Genomic DNA, 17,452 nt, shown 5'->3' on the forward strand with positions numbered 1-17,452 from the left:
CTCTTTGTTAAAATTTTCTTCAGAGTTATCTAGAGCTGCTGCCTTTACTTTTTCAATTCACATTCTCTCCTAACTGACCTCAATTAGACATCCGTCCCTGTAACTTCATTGACTCTGTGCTTGTTGGGATTATTGATAACCACTGTAATTTAAACATTAGTGGCTACTCTACCATTCCTTTTTTGCTTGCCCTCTCAGCAGTATTCAACAAAGTTGATCACCACTTCCTTCCTTTTTTCTAAGCAAGTATTTATTTATTAAAAATATGTATTGCGCTGGCACCTGGGTGGCTCAGTCGGTGAAGCATCTGCCTTTGGCTCTGGTCATGATCTGGGAATCTCAGGATGGAGCCGGAGCCTTGCACGGGGCTCTCTGCTCAGTGGGATGTCTGCTTCTCCTTCCCTTCTTTGCCCCTCCCTGCTGCTTGTGGGCACGCTCTCTCTCTCTCTCTCTTATGCTCTCTCTCAAATAAATAAATAAAATCTTTTAAAAAAATTCATTGTGGAAAGAACACTTAACTGAAGATCTACCCTCTTAACCAGTTTTTAAAGGATATGATACGGTATTTTTATCTATAGGCACAATGTTGTAGAGCAGATCCCTAGAATGTATTCATCTTCCTTCTTGAAACAGTTACTTTTCTTTGAGTCCATGATACCACTCTCTTCTGGTTTCCTTCTATTTCACTGGCTACTTTTCTTAGTCTCCTTTGTGAGCTCCATCTTCTCCTGTGTCTGAATGCTATAGGTATGAGCAATCTAGGGCTCTATCTTGGTCTTCCTTCTTTGCTCTATTTATGCAGTTTTTCAAATAAAACTCATTAATCCCATGGCTTTAAATACTGTACGCTGATGATTTCCAGATCTTCATGGTCGGCTCTGATTTCTCTTTGGAGCTCCAAATTACATATCTAGGTCCCTATTAGACATCTTCACATTAATTTTAAATGGTTATCCTCAATTTAATGTGGACCAAATAAAGCTTTTATTTTTCTTTCTCAAGTACAACCCTACTGAGTCTTTTTTTTTTTTTTTAAGTATATGGCATCACCATCTATCTAGTTTTTGAAGTCAAAATTCTAGGAGTCAACATTCATTCCTCTCCTCCTTCATTCATCCTCATATCTGAACCCATTGTAAGTCCCACTAACTTTACCTCTAAAAGTGTTCTGAAAACTTCCACTTTTCTCTCTTACCAATGTATCCGTCCATCCCACCCACCAGAATCTCTCTTCTGGACTATTTCCATAATCTGCTAACCATACCAGGGCTCTCTCCTATTTCCTACCCCTAGGACAAACAGAATCCAAGTGAAATGGGTATGTGGTAACCAGAGTACTTTTTAAAAATATAAACCAAATCATAACCCTCCCTTGATTGAAATTTCTGTGATGACTTCTCATCAAGATAGGAATAAAATCTAAAATCTTGACCTAGGAAAATCCAGGGTTTGCAGCATTTTTCAATGTATTCTTTCATGGAATTATGGTCTGCAAAATGATTTCACCACAAAGAATGATATTAGCTGTGAATTTTTCATTGGGGTTGGGGAAGCTGCCTTCTATTTTTAATTTGTTGAGGTGGGTTTTTTTGGGGGGGGTTTGTTTGTTCATTTGTCTGTTTTAATCCTGAAAGAGTGTTGAATTTCGCCAAATATTTTTTCTGCATCATTTAAGATAATCATGTGGTTTTGTGCTTTCTTCTATTAGTATGACATATTAGATTGACTGATTTTTGTATGTTGAGCCAACCTTCCATCACTGGGATCCATTTTACTTGGTTATGGTATATAATCCTCACATGTTGCTGGATTCAGTTTGCTGGTATTTTTATTGAGGAATTTTTTGATTCCTCATGACGTCTTTGTCTGGTTCTGGTAGCAGAGTAAAAGTGACCTCATAGATTGAATTTGGAAGTATTTCCTCCTTATTTTTTTGAAAAAATTTGTGAAAAGATTAGCGATCATCTCAACTAGGTTATCTAATTTGTTGACATACAATAATTCATAGTATTCCCTTATGATTCATCCTATTTCTATAGATAAGAAACTAATTATTATTTTAAAATCTTATTTTTAGCGGGACCTGGGTGGTGTAGTGAGTTAAGCCTCTGACTCTTGGTTTCAGCTTACATCGTGATATCAGGGTTGTGAGACTGAGCTATGAGTTAAGCTCCATGGTCAGCACAGATTCTACTTAAGACTCTCTCCCCCTTTCTCTGCCCCTTGTCCCAGCACTCTCTCTTTCTCTCTAAAATAAATAAATAAGGGGTCCCTGAGTGGCTCAGTGGGTTAAGCCTTTGCCTTTGGCTCAGGTCATGATCTCAGGGTCCTGGGATCAAGCCCTGCATCCCAAGCTCTGCTCAGCAAGGAGCTTGCTTTCCCCTTTCTCTCTCCCTGTGTTGCTCTGCCTACTTGTGATCTCTCTCTCTCTGTGTCAAATAAATAAATGAAATCTTTAAAAAATAATAAAATAAAATAAAATAAATAAGTCTTTTTAAAAAATCTTATTTTAGTTATCCAAGTCTTCTCTTTTTTTTTTTTTTGGTTTCTGACTAAAGGTTTGCCAGTTTTGATGATGTTTTCAAAGAACAAATTTTCATTGATTTTATTTGTTTTTCTATTCTTAGGTCATTTATTTTTTCTCTAATCATTATTATTTTCTTCCTTCTGTTTTCTTTGCATATAGTTTCCAAATTAGTTTATTGATTTGAGATTTTTCTTCTTTTTTAACCAGTGTTCATTGCTATAAATTTTTCTCTAAGCACTGCTTTAGCTACACGTCATAAATTTTGGCATGTTCTGTTTTAATTTTCATCTACCTCAAAGTATTTTTAATTTTGCTTTTGGTTTAGTCTTTTACCTATTGATTCTTTAGCAGTGAGTGGCTTAATTTCCACATATTAGTGAATCTCCCAAATTCTCTTCTGTTACTAATTTCTAACTTCAATTTATTTTGGTTAGAGATCACCCTTTGTATTATTTCAATCTTTTAAATTTACTTAGATTTGTTTTGTGCCCTAATACATGGTCTATAATGGAGAATATTTCACATGTACTTGAGAAGAATGTGTATTTTATTGTTGTATAGATTGTTCTATAGATATATGTTAGTTCTACTTGATGTATAGCATTAAGTCTTCTATTTCCTCATTACCTTGATCCCCAAACCAGGCAAAGACACTACCAAAAAGGAGAATTTCAGACCAATATTACTGATGAATATGGATGCTAAGATTCTCAACAAGATCCTAGCAAACAGGATCCAACAGCACATTAAAAAGATTATCCACCATGACCAGGTGGGATTCATTCCTGTGCTACAAGGATGGTTCAACATTCGCAAATCAATCAATGTGATAGAACAAATTAATAAGAGAAGAGAGAAGAACCACATGGTCCTCTCAATTGATGCAGAAAAAGCATTTGACAAAATCCAGCATCCGTTCCTGATTAAATCTCTTCAAAGTGTAGGGATAGAGGGAACATTCCTGAACTTCATAAAATCTATCTATGAAAGACCCACAGCAAATATCATCCTCAATGGGAAAAAGCTTGCAGCCTTCCCGTTGAGATCAGGAACACAACAAGGATGCCCACTCTCACCACTCTTGTTCAACATAGTATTAGAAGTCCTAGCAACAGCAATCAGACAACAAAGAGAAGTAAAAGGTATCCAAATTGGCAATGAAGAAGTCAAACTCTCTCTCTTTGCAGATGACATGATTCTTTATATGGAAAACCCAAAAGACTCCACCCCCAAACTACTAGAACTCATACAACAATTCAGCAACGTGGCAGGATACAAAGTCAATGTACAGAAATCAGTGGCTTTCTTATACACTAACAATGAAAATACAGAAAAGGAAATTAGAGAATCGATTCCATTTACTATAGCACCAAGAACCATAAGATACCTGGGAATAAACCTAAACAAAGAGGTAAAGGATCTGTACTCGAGGAACTACAGAACACTCATGAAAGAAATTGAAGAAGACACAAAAAGATGGAAGACCATTCCATGCTCTTGGATCAGAATAATAAACATTGTTAAGATATCTATACTGCCTAGAGCAATCTATACTTTTAATGCCATTCCGATCAAAACTCCACCAGTATTTTTCAAAGAGCTGGAGCAAATAATCCTAAAATTTGTATGGAATCAGAAGAGACCCCGAATCGCTAAGGAAATATTGAAAAACAAAAATAAAACTGGCGGCATCACGTTACCTGATTTCAAGCTTTACTACAAAGCTGTGATCACCAAGACAGCATGGTACTGGCATAAAAACAGACACACAGACCAGTGGAACAGAGTAGAGAGCCCAGATATGGACCCTCAACTCTATGGTCAAATAATCTTTGACAAAACAGGAAAAAATATACAGTGGAAAAAAGACAGTCTCTTCAATAAATGGTGCTGGGAAAACTGGACAGCTATATGTAGAAGAATGAAACTCGACCATTCTCTTACACTGTACACAAAAATAAACTTGAAATGGATAAAAGACCTCAACGTGAGACAGGAATCCATCAGAATCCTAGAGGAGAATATAGGCAGTAACCTCTTCGATATCAGCCACAGCAACTTCTTTCAAGATATGTCTCCAAAGGCAAAGGAAGCAAAAGCGAAAATGAACTTTTGGGACTTCATCAAAATCAAAAGCTTCTGCACAGCAAAGGAAACAGTCAACAAAACAAAGAGGCAACCCATGGAATGGGAGAAGATATTTGCAAATGACAGTACAGACAAAAGGTTGATATCCAGGATCTATAAAGAACTCCTCAAACTCAACACACACAAACAGACAATCATATCAAAAAATGGGCAGAAGATATGAACAGACACTTCTCCAATGAAGACATACAAATGGCTATCAGACACACAAAAAAATGTTCATCATCACTAGCCATCAGGGAGATTCAAATTAAAACCACATTGAGATACCACCTTACACCAGTTAGAATGGCCAAAATTAGCAAGACAGGAAACAACATGTGTTGGAGGGGATGTGGAGAAAGGGGAACCCTCTTACACTGTTGGTGGGAATGCAAGTTGATGCAACCACTTTGGAGAACAGTGTGGAGATTCCTCAAGAAATTAAAAACAGAGCTTCCCTATGACCCTGCAATTGCACTACTGGGTATTTACCCCCAAAGATACAGATGTAGTGAAAAGAAGGGCCATCTGTACCCCAATGGTTATAGCAGCAATGGCCACGGTCACCAAACTGTGGAAAGAACCAAGATGCCCTTCAACGGACGAATGGATAAGGAAGATGTGGTCCATATACACTATGGAGTACTATGCCTCCATCAGAAAGGATGAAGACACAACTTTTGTAGCAACATGGACGGGACTGGAAGAGATTATGCTGAGTGAAATAAGTCAAGCAGAGAGAGTCAAGTATCATATGGTTTCACTTATTTGTGGAGCATAACAAATAACATGGAGGACATGGGGAGATGGAGAGGAGAAGGGAGCTGAGGGAAATTGGAAGAGGAGGTGAACCATGAGAGACTATGGACTCTGAAAAACAATCTGAGGGTTTTGAAGGGGCGGGGGGTGGGAGGTTGGGGGAACCAGGTGGTGGGTATTGGAGAGGTATTGCATGGAGCACTGGGTGTGGTACAAAAACAATGAATACTGTTACGCTGAAAATAAGTTTAAAAAATTAAAAAAAAGTCTTCTATTTCCTTGTTGATATTCTATTTGTTCTATTTATTATTTAAAGTGGGATATGGGACTCTCCAATTATTAATACTAAACTGTGTTTTTCTCTCTTCGTTTCTATCTGTTTTTGCTTCATGTATTTAGGAGCTCTGTTATTGGAAATAAATATATATAATATATATTTTTGACATAACTATATCTGAATTATGCCATTTCATTTTAAATGAAATTTTCTTGTTTGAAAAACTATAAGAACCACAGTACACTCATGGGGTGCCTGACTAGCTCAGTTGGAGGAGCATGTGATTCTTGATCTCTGGGTCATGAGTTCAAGGCCTACATTGGTTCATTTATTACTTAAATAAATAAACTTTTAAAATTTTTAAGAAAAAATCCACAATATATTTATTCTTCTGTTGTATATCTGATCACCAGTTTCCTATGTCTTATTTAATAAACTCTTAGAAAATAGTCATTAATGAGTCGTATAGCTTAAGTCTTTTACATTTCCATCTGAATTTGTAAACTTTGAGTTATGTTTCCATTTTATTTCTTTGACTGCTGTCATTACAGGTTGTGTTTTTTCCTGAACATGAACAAAAATTGCCTGAATCTTGGAATCTAAACAAAGTCATCTTGATACTCATTTTCATTCTGTCTCTCTCTCTCTCTGTGTCAATCTCTCTGTGTTTCCTTTTTCCACTTATTCCATCTTGTTGTTGGCTTCTTTTTCAGGCGGATAAATTTTCTTAAAGCCAGGGGAAAGAGAGCTCCTCTTTTCAATGGTTTCAACATTCCAGGATTCACTTTTACACCTATCTCTGAACCCATCAGTGTGAGCAGAGATATTGATGATTACAATGATTGAACAGGCCTGGTACCGAGACCTCCTATGAAGCTAGACCACCCACAGGAGCTGAGAGCTGGGAAGGAGGGCTTTCTCAAAAGAAAATTAGGTGCTTTTTTATCAGAAGAAAGAAAAGATGTCGGGCAAGCAGAAGCAACAGATGATCGATGTCCCTGATGTGTAAGATCATAACAATCACCAGAACAAGTGTCAAAAAGAGATTCCTGGGGGCTACCCCATTCTTACTGAATCAGAATCACTTAGAGGAGTTGTCTAGAAATTGGTATTTTTAATAGAATTCATGACTGCTCCCCTTTTGTCACCGCTTCTACTACAATGTAAACAAGTACTTGGAACATTCTCTTTCCATCTAAAACATAAACTTCGCAGCTGAGCTACACACTTAAGCTAAAGAGGAGTGAAGAATTATTGACTGCATTTAAGTTCTCTGGATGTGCACTTGAAATTGGTATGGGGATGATCTGGAATAGATATTGATACTTCTCTAAACCATCAGAAAATCATTAATTCCTTTGTTTGACTTCTGTGGTCTAGAACTAATGACATGTTTTATTTTTAAAAGAGGACAAGTGAAAACAAAACAGAAAACTCTACTAATTCACTTCTTTTTTTCCTCCTAAAAGACAAAATAGATAAATGGCTGTATTCTGGATTTCTTAGGAGGGAGACTATGTTTTTCATGTCTATAATTATACCCACACTCCTCATTACTAAACACCTGTTTAAGCTTCTTAAACATCTCATGAAGCTTAAACGGTAGATTGAAAAGTCATAGCACAAGTGAGTTACATGCTGGTCAACTTTGTTAGTTGATTTAAGTATGTGATACGTGAAGTGGCTCTGAGAGTAGAGGTTTACTGCCTCTCTTGTGGTTTCATGAATGTGTATTGCCTTCTCTGAATTCTATGTACCTTGTGGATCTGAGTTTTAAAGCCAATATGTAACAATGCTAAAGAAACGGAAGCTATAAGACACTTATGGGCAATTAGCATCATGGAACTTGGGCTTTAAAATGTCCAGCAAGAATAACAGCAATAATAACAACAATACCAACAGCATTAAACTGAAATTCAAATAACATTTATTGAGCATTTTCTATGTACTTACCTTTGTGTTAAACACATAACATGAATAATCTACTGATTCCTTAAAACAACCTTAAAACATTCCTTAAAACAATGCCTGGGTGGCTCAGTGGGTTAAAGCCCCTGCCTTCAGCTCAGGTCATGATCTCAGGGTCCTGGGATCGAGCCCCACATCAGGCTCTCTGCTCAGTGGGGAGCCTGCTTCCTCCTCTCTCTGCCTGCCTTTCTGCCTACTTGTGATCTCTGTCAGATAAATAAATGAAATCTTTAAAAACAAAAACAAAAACAAAAACAAAACAAAAAAAACCAACCACCTTATGAGGTAGTTGCTTTTATTATCCCTATGTTATGGTGATGAAACAGAAGTACTAAGAAATGTACTTAAGTTCACACAGCTATGATATGGCTGAGACAAGTCTAATACAATCTGTCTCCTTCCATATCACCTGTCCTCTTCTCTTAGTGAGTACTGGATATATGGTGCCAGTAGGGATATATATGTTTGGTAATAATGTCTTTATTTCACACACAGGAGGACAAGATTAGCAGAATCATCTTACATATATCTGAACCAATGACCCTGACTTCATTAACAGTACTTTACACAGCCAAATGAGCTTAGCACAGACTTTGGTGTCTTAGAACACTTGGAAGTGATTAAAGTCTTGCCTCTAGGTTGAAGTCTCCTGGGCTGGGAAGGAAAGGACTTCAGGAGGCCCTACTATCTGTTGATGTGGGATAGACAAATTAGATTCACAGAATAAAGGCAAATGAACATGCAAGTAGAAACCTGCACCTTTTGAGTTCAGTGAAAGTGAGAATGGAACTCTTTCATTTATGGCCACCACCAAGAAGTCCTCATTTATTTAATGTCTGTCTCTAAGGAAAATTTTTCATTTTTTTTCATTAAAAAGTTATTTCCACATTAAAGTTCTTTCTTTAAAAACGATAGTAGGTTTTTCAAAAACTTCTTACTCTTTTTATTAGCTTCTTGGAAGTTAGAAGGAGCCCCATTATCTCCAAAATTGGTTTGAATTACGTACACAATTAGGAGTCCATCAAGTTGGAGAGAGATTTAAACTTTCCAACACCGGTTTATCATCGTTTTTTATAAAACAGGCATCAACAAAAGAAAAAGGGAAAGCCTGCTTCAACAATCCTATGCAAAGAACCTCCCAGTTTGTTTTTTCTTTAATTATTGTCAGTCCTTGAGAAATGTACGTATCTGTTCCAATAAGCAGGAGTTGCGGCACGCTCTGTGAAGATGGGCCAAACCTCCTGCAGGACTGTGTGAATGGAATTCAGTATACATTGCAGCCTAAAAATATTGTAAGAGCATTCCATTCTTCTCATGAGACTTTTCTTCCTTTCTTATTCAGCTGCATTCAGATCTCTGTGGGGAGCAAGTGAGAGTCTGTGGATTCAATGAAATGTAAAAGCAGAGGAGACTTCCAGAGAGCCTTCTTTCTGTCCCTAAAGGTCTTCATTTGTCTACAAGGCTTGATAGATCAGTTTAGTCCAGAATTCACTGATACAGGAGAGATATTGACTTGCCCTATTGTGTAAACATAGAAAGCCCCAAATCGAAACCCCTGCCAGTGACCCCAAGCCCCAAGCTTTAGGAACTATGGGATTGAGACAAGAAATTGTGAGAGTCAACAATGGCACTGACAACCATACGTTATTGACTCAGACTGATTGGAAATTAAAGCACCAACCCCAGAGGAGAATTTGCAAAGAAATCAGGGAATGCTCGTGTGCTCTATATTCTTAAGCTCTTATTTTTGCCTTGACTGGATCATTATTAGCAGAGGCAAGTAGAAAACCTGCAAAATACTTTTGTAACTTCTTTCCCTTTAAAATAGTTGTCATTGACTAACGCCCCATGTGAAAAGCTGGGATGGGACTTGGATGATTTATATTAAATTCTGCCTCTACTTCTGAATTGATCTAACTATAAAGAACTCATATCACTTCTGGATGCCTCTATTTTCTGAATATACAAAGAGCGAGGTAATCGTATCTTCCTCCTTTCTAATCCACCAAGACAGTTATCAATCAGACTATGGGCAATGATGTATCGAACTCTGAGCAAAGAAAGATCTGATGCAATATAGGGGAATACTTTTTTCCCCTTACTGTTGTATTTTCCCTTCAGTAAGAATCAGTGTTTTTCTTTGCATCCAACAGACAACAGAGAAGCACAGATATGTCCTGTCTTGTTCCTGGTATCTTCCTTCTCTCCAAAACATTATCAGTGATTTCACCAATAGGAAAGCAGAGTCTGGGAGGTTGCATTTGTCAGCTAACTTGTACTCCCTCTGCTGGTTGAATGGCTCATATTTCTCTTTCCATGACTCCCAGGCTCTAAGATTAATTAATTAATTAATTAATTAATTAATAGTTGACTTATTTATTTACTTCAGTGAGGTTAAAATTGTGTGTATTTTTTTTAGGGAATGACCAACGTAGAATGAATTTGTGATACAGTATGTTTTCCCAGTACTCGGAAGACTTATTTTATTTAGCACAAATGAGAAGGACAGGTTCATAATGAGGTTTTATCAAAGTTGTGTTATCAAGGATTAGCAAATCTATCCAACTCCAACCTTCTGATGGTACATACAAGTAAAGACCTAAGAAATAAATACTTATCTGGCATAGGTATCAACCTTTGCCTTTAAGACTGGACAGGTAGCTTGGTACACATGGGAACAGTCTGGTAAAAACAGCCAGAATTCATCAAATATGTTTAAATTCATGGGTTCATAATAATCTGAACAAAACCCCAAATCAGTCACCTTTAAATGATGATAAAGAATCAAATAATTATTTTGAACACTGGTAAATAGGAAAGAATAAAGCAACTATCCTGTCTTCTTTGTATGAATTATACTACTAAGTAATCTGAAATAGATGAAAGAAGTATTTCTTTTTATAAGTATTCCAGCCAATAACTATAAAAGAAATGATAAAGTTATACTATCACCACCTTTTTAAAAAAAAGATTTTATTTATTTATTTGAGAGAGAGAGAGAGCATGAGAAGGGAGAAGGTCAGAGGGAGAAGTAGACTCCCCATGGAGCTGGGAGGCCGATGTGGGACTTGATCCCGGGACTCCAGGATCATGACCTGAGCTAAAGGCAGTTGCTTAACCAACTGAGCCACCCAGGTGCCCTAATCAATCCCTAATCAATTCATGTATCTAGGCATCAAGGATTGAAGCAACTTAATATCACAGAAAGAGCTAGATCATGTGCCTCCTGATAAAAGAATACATCACCACCTTTGAACTTGCCAAAGGTGTACAACCTGAATCTGATCAAGCCTCTGGACCCAGCTGCCAATTTGCAGGAAGTATGGAGGGCAGAGGAAATGGTCAACTACATCATGAGTGTACAATCAGCAAAACTCAGACTGTGGGAATCTTTACTGGTCAAATGCCCCAGGTTCTTCAGTAGATAAATTGCAAAGAAAAGAAATGGGTAGAGAGGAAATCTCTAGAATGAAAATGACTTAAAAGAGGTATCATTTTTTTAAAAGAGCACATCTTAACCAGAGTGTTTGAGGTGCACTCTTGGGTAATAAAAATAGGAAGAAACAGAGGGCTGGTTACAATGCTAGTCAGGTTGGTACTTGCTTCTGGGAAGAGACAAGGTATTGAGATTGGAATGGGACAGGTGGAGGTGCTTCTTGACCTGCGTGGTGGTTACAGGGTACTCACCTTATAATAATTCACTAAGGTATGAATTTTGGTGTGGTATTTGGTTTCTGTATTTTATTTTATCATAACAAATTTTTAAAATAGGCATCCAGAATGAGAAGGGCCGCTATTAGCTGCTTAGTCTGTCCCCCTTCTCCCTGTTTCCTACATTTCTCTCCCTCTCTTCTCTTTCTCTGTCTCTCTGATCATCATCTTGATTACTCTTCCTAGTTCCCGGCTCTCACCACCAAGCTCCCTCATGTGGCTTTTTTAGAAGCTCTTGTCTGCTTGTTGGTTTTGAAGACTGCCTATGCCAATCTAATGTCACAGCCAAGTGGTACAGCTGGGAAGGGAAGAGAGAGTCAGAAACTCACTTCTTTTCCCTGATTTTCAAGCTCTGCCATATAAACTCAATTTCATCAGAGCTCATGTTGCTTTGTGCTTCCCACTGTATATTTGGTACATGATTTCATATTTTTAAAAATATGGTTTATCTTGTCATTTTTTGGTAAATGTAACTTAGATTTCAATGGTAGACTCAAAAGGATGAATAACTATATTAGACAAATGTGTTTAAGAAGCAACTACTTTTGTTGAGCACCTTCTAGAAGCCATTCACCAGGTTGTTTTCTTTATAGAAGCTATAAAAAATAGTAGCTACCATTTTTGGAGTATCAATTATGTGCTAGGCAGTTTACATACTCTACTCCTAATCCTAAAAGGGACATCTCATCTCTACAAAGTAGGTATCATTGTCTCTATTTTACTGATAAGAAATGTGAAGTCCTGAAGGGTAAGATGATTGGTCGAAGTCATACAGATAGTTACTTCTGAAAACCAGATTGAACCCATACCCTTCTGGCTCCAGAATTTGCTCTTTTTCACTATAAGATGGTGATTGAATATTGGCCTACAACATGGAGGCTTTCAGTATATCGTTAAAGTGCCACTTTCTAAATTAACCTCATGGTGAGGTACAGTACTGGACTTGAGTATTCATATGAGCTTTGAGATCTACTGTGAAGATAATGTTTTGGGTGTGGCTGTCCGTTCTGTCACAAGTGTAAAGCACAACTGTCATGGCAAATAGATAAAATCACATTTGAATCATACAAATTAAAGCAAATTTGGGAGAAGACTTCCTAACTGCCCTGACAATTACCACTTTTCCTTTTCTGCCTCTGGCACCACCTCCCTTCATTCATGATTTCCTTTTCTCTTATTACCATGTAATAGAAGCTTGATGTGTTGATCATACACTGTCGATTTCTTGGTAAATCAATGGAAAATACCTTTCTTCTGGACTGCTAGGTATTGATCAAGAAATAGAATACTTAAAGGAGAACTGACCCCATATTATATTCACTCTCAGAGCTCTTTTGCATTTGGACACATAGGAGATAGTAAATAAGCTCAAACTAAAAGAGAATATACTTATCTTATTGTAAAAAAAAAAAAACAAAAACAAAAACATTCTTCATGTGACCTATTCCTTACTTAGCAAAAAAACCCCACTTGATGCTGGGAATTTTCTATTTTGGGGATTTGCACAATCTAGTTGATTTATTGCACAGAAATAAATATGCATAGACGGGGAATAAGAACTTGACGGAGTTTCTTGTTTAGTAGCAGTCTTACGAGAAAAGAGAACTCTTTTATTTCATTAAAAAATTTGCCTTTAAAACTTGTCTCTTCTAGCTTTTCAGATGGAATTTGAAAGGGATTATGATTATGGTGGAGGAGAGAATGATTTTTGGTTTGGTTAAGCATTAATGGATCGGCACCGTTTAATTACTCTGCCACAAATGCAGCAGAAGCAGTATTAAGACACATTTTGTGTGACTCACACTTTCATAAGGCTATATATTTTTTCATGCTTGTATAAGTGTGGACGTTGCTGTTATTCCTTTTTTTTTTTCTTTTTCACAAAATCTAAATCACACACAAATACACCCGCTTATGTAAAGTAAACTAAAACCTCTGTTTTTCTCACGGAGTTTACTTGAGCGAAGAAGGCCTCTAATACCTGAGAATGAGTCTTTGGCTTTTTTTTTTTTAATACAACTAATGATGCTAAACATGGACTTGAAAACTATATACTAACACCTGAATACTTACTGAATACTTCCAAAACAATCAAGTTCTACATCTATCTTTTGGAGAACCTGGCTACCACTAGAGAAACTTAGAACATTCTCCAGACACAGTAATAACATGTATACCTAAAGATCCCTCAAAAAACAAGAGTTTCAAGTTTCTGACCCTACCATACATCATGAAAGAGATTTGGCCAAATGAGAGGCTTAAGTTAGTTAAGTTAGTGGGCATTAGTAAAGAAGATCTCACAACAATGAAAACACGGAGTTCTAAATGCCAGAAATCTCTCAACCACCAGTGGTTCTTAGCCCAGCTATCTATAAGAATTAGTGGGAGGAAGTGTGTGTGTGAATGCTTTCAGTAAACACTGATGACCTGTCCTTCCTAGGTCTTTCGGAATGAATCACAGGCAACAATATTTTTTTAAAAGCTCTCCAGATAATCTGTGTGTGGCCAGTGTTAAGCACCACAGATCTACATGATAATTTCTCAACACACTGCAAATTCTGGGGAAGTGTGAAATGATTTATTCCTTCATCGGAAGGTCTGATTTAAATAGGGAAGGCAATCAGCAAGTTTTGCTCACTGGCAATTTCATTAAGAAGGCAGTGCTGCATGCGGGGTTATGTGAAGGCTCCCTAGATGTTTTGCCAGACGTCTGTGGCACCAGAAAGTGCGGAAACTTTTCAAAATGATATGTTTCCAGACTACAGAAGGTTTCTTCACTCAGGAGCGTGTGAAACAAATGCTTCTGGGGGTCTAGGAAAGCTTTTCACATAAGGGTATTTAGTGGAGATGAAGCTAGGAAAGTTTCCTCCCTCCCTTTCTGTTTTTATTTTCTGAAATGTGTCAGTGATATCTGGACTGATTAAGGTATAATGACAGGCACATGAATGACCTGGAAATGATGTTTCCCCTAATGAAGGGCAGTTTGGGAGAAGCCCAGAGATCACACTTTACATCAAAATCCTGATGTTCATGTTCTCCAAAGCCAACCCTCCCACTGGTAATATCTTCCAGTTTCTTTTGATAGAGTGGGTAATTTGCCACGTTGGGAAGTATTTTCTTTGCTCAGTTCATCTGATCTGAAACAAGGGTGGTGTGTGGGGTGGAATTGCTTTCTGGACACTGGCATTTTAGGAAAAAAAAAAAAAAAAGACCAGCCTGTGTAGTTCATTCTAATTTATCAAAAGCTGCCAGTCTTGGCTACACTGCATATCTAGCAATCTACTTCAATGTAAACATTTTAATTACTATTTATAACATTTGGCTTTCATTAAAAGTTAGAGAAAAACTTAAAAATTTTTTTCATAAAGTAAATACTGGAAAACCCCTTTAAAAAGCCTATGCCCCCAACACCCACACACACACACACACACACACACACACACACACACACGGTTTTGATTTAAAGACAAAAAGAAAACTCCTCAAACAAAAGAAGAAGAAGAAGAACAAGAACAAGAAAAAGAGTGGGAGAGAGGGAAGGAAGGAAGGAGGCAAGGAAGAAGGAAGAAGGAAGGCTTATTGAAAAGGAAGATATAGAAAAGAAAAGGAAATTATATACCTCTATCTTAATACCACTCATAAAAATTAACTTGAAGTGGATTAAAGACTTAAGCATAAGAAAGACCTGGTATGTCAAACTCCTAGAAAAAAAACATGGGAAGAAGCTCCTTGACATTGGTTTTGGCAATAAGTTTTTGGACATGATATCAAAAGCACAATCCATCTAAATAAAAATCAACAAGAGGGACTACATCAAACTAAAAAGCTTCTACACAGAAAAAGAATTAGTAAAATTAAAAGGCAACCTATAGAACTGAGAAAATATTTGCAAACTACATATTGGGTAGAAGGTCAATATCCAAAATATATAAAGAACTCATACAACTCAATAATAACAGTAAAAAACAAATAATCTGATTAAAAATAGGCAGAGGACCTAAGTAGATATTTTTCCAGAGAAGACATCCAAATGATCAACAGGTACATGAAGGAATGTTCCACATCACTAATTATCAGGGAAATGCAAATCAAAACCACATTGAAATAATCACTGCCCACCTATCAGAATGGCTGTCACCAGAAAGATGAGTTAACAAGTGTTGACGAGGATGTGGAAGAAAGGAAACCTTTGTGCCCTGTGGGTGGGAATATAACTGGTTAAGTCACTATGGAGAATATTACTAACGTTTCTCAAAAAATTAAAAATACAACTACCAGGGGTGCCTGGGTGGCTCAGTGGGTTGAATGGCCCACTCTTGATTTTTAGCTCAGGTCACGATCTCTGGATTGTGAGACTGAGTCCCACATCAGGCTCAGCGATGGATGTAAAGCCTGCTTGGGATCCTCTCTCTTTCTTTCCCTCTGACCCTCCCCTCTCATGCTCTCTCTCTCTCAAAATAAATAAATATAAACAAACAAACAAACAAACAACTACCATATGATCTAGAAATTCCACTCCTGGGTATGTATCCAAAGGATATGAAAACAGGATTTTGAAAAGAAATCTGGGCTCTCTGCTCCTCCTTGTTTGACAGACAGCCACATATTCTCGTACACATATTCAGTACCAGCCACATACCCAAGACAAGGTGGTGAAGATTGGAGTAAATGGACTTGGCCATATTGTATGCCTGGTCACCAGAGCTGCTTTTACATGTGGCAGAGTGGATATTGTCAGCATCAATGACCTTTCATTGGCTTCAACTACATGGTTTACATGTTCTAGTATGATTCCACCCTGGCAGTTTCCATGGCACAGTCAAGGCTGAGAACAGGAATGTTGTTATCAATGGAAAGCCCATCTCCGTCTTCCGGGAGTGAGATCCTGCCAACACCAAATGGAGTGATGCTGGAGCTGAGTATGTTGTGGAGTCCACTGGGGTCCTCACCACCATGGAGAATGCTGGGGTTCACCTGAAGCATTGGGTCAAGAGGGTCATCATCTCTGCCCCTTCTGCTGATACCCCCATGTTTGTGATGAGTGTGAACCAGGAGAAGTATGACAACACCCTCAAGATTGTCAGCAATGCCTTCTGAACCATTTATTGCTTGGCCCCTCTGGCCAAGGTCATCCATTTCAACTTCGGTATCATCGAGGGGACTCATAAGCACAGTCCTTGCCATCACTGCCACCTAGAAGATCATGAACAGCCCCTCTGGGAAGCTGTGGTGTGATGGCTGAGGGGCTGCCTAGAACACCATCCCTTCTTCTACTGGCGCTGCCAAGGCTGTAGGCAAGGTCATCCCTGAGCTGAATGGGAAGCTCACTGGCATGGCCTTCTATGTTCCCACCCCCAATATCTCAGTTGTGGATCTGACCTGTCACCTAGAGAAAGCTGCCAAATATGAAGACATCAAGAATCAGGTGAAGCAGGCACAACAGGGCCCCCTCAAGGGCACCCTGGGCTATACCAAGTACCAGGTAGTCTTGCATAACTTTAACAGTGATGGGCACTCCTCCACCTTTGATCCTGGGGTTGGCATTGCTCTCAATGACCACTTCGTCAAGCTCATTTCCTTGTATGACAATGAATTTGGCTACAGCAACAAGGTGGTAGACCTTATGGTCCACATGGCCTCCAAGGGGTAAAGACCCTCTGGACCAGCCTAGCAAGAACAACAAGAAGAGAGAGGCCCTCAGCTCTTGGGAAGTCCTAGCCACAACTCATTCCCCAACATACTGAGTATATCCTAATCTCCTTAGTTTCCATCCCAGATGCCCTGAAGAAAAGCAGGGACTTGGGAAGCTCTACCTTGTCATGTACCATCAATAAGTATACAGTACCCAGCCAAAGAGAAGAAGAAGAAGGGGGAGGGGGAGAAAAAGAGAAAGAAAAAGAAAGGAAATCTGCACTCCTCTGTTTATTACAGTATTATTCACAATAGCCAAGATATGGAAACAACCTAAGTGCCTATCAGTGGATGAATGGATACAAAAGTTGTGGTATATATATACAATGAAATATTACTCAGCCATGAGAAAAAAGAAAATCCTGCCATTAGCAATAAAATGGATGGAT

The 17,452-nt window shown here is 38.1% G+C and overlaps 1 pseudogene; it reads left to right on the plus strand.

Annotated features, from left to right (window-relative positions):
* Positions 1 to 15,751: 15,751 nt before the first annotated feature.
* LOC111147205 lies at positions 15,752 to 17,022 on the plus strand (annotated as a pseudogene).
* The last annotated feature ends 430 nt before the right edge of the window (positions 17,023 to 17,452 follow it).

Source organism: Enhydra lutris, unplaced genomic scaffold (genome assembly GCF_002288905.1).
Source record: "Enhydra lutris kenyoni isolate GAN:26980312 unplaced genomic scaffold, ASM228890v2 scaffoldscaffold16, whole genome shotgun sequence".
In the NCBI taxonomy this organism is placed as follows: Eukaryota; Metazoa; Chordata; class Mammalia; order Carnivora; family Mustelidae; genus Enhydra; species Enhydra lutris.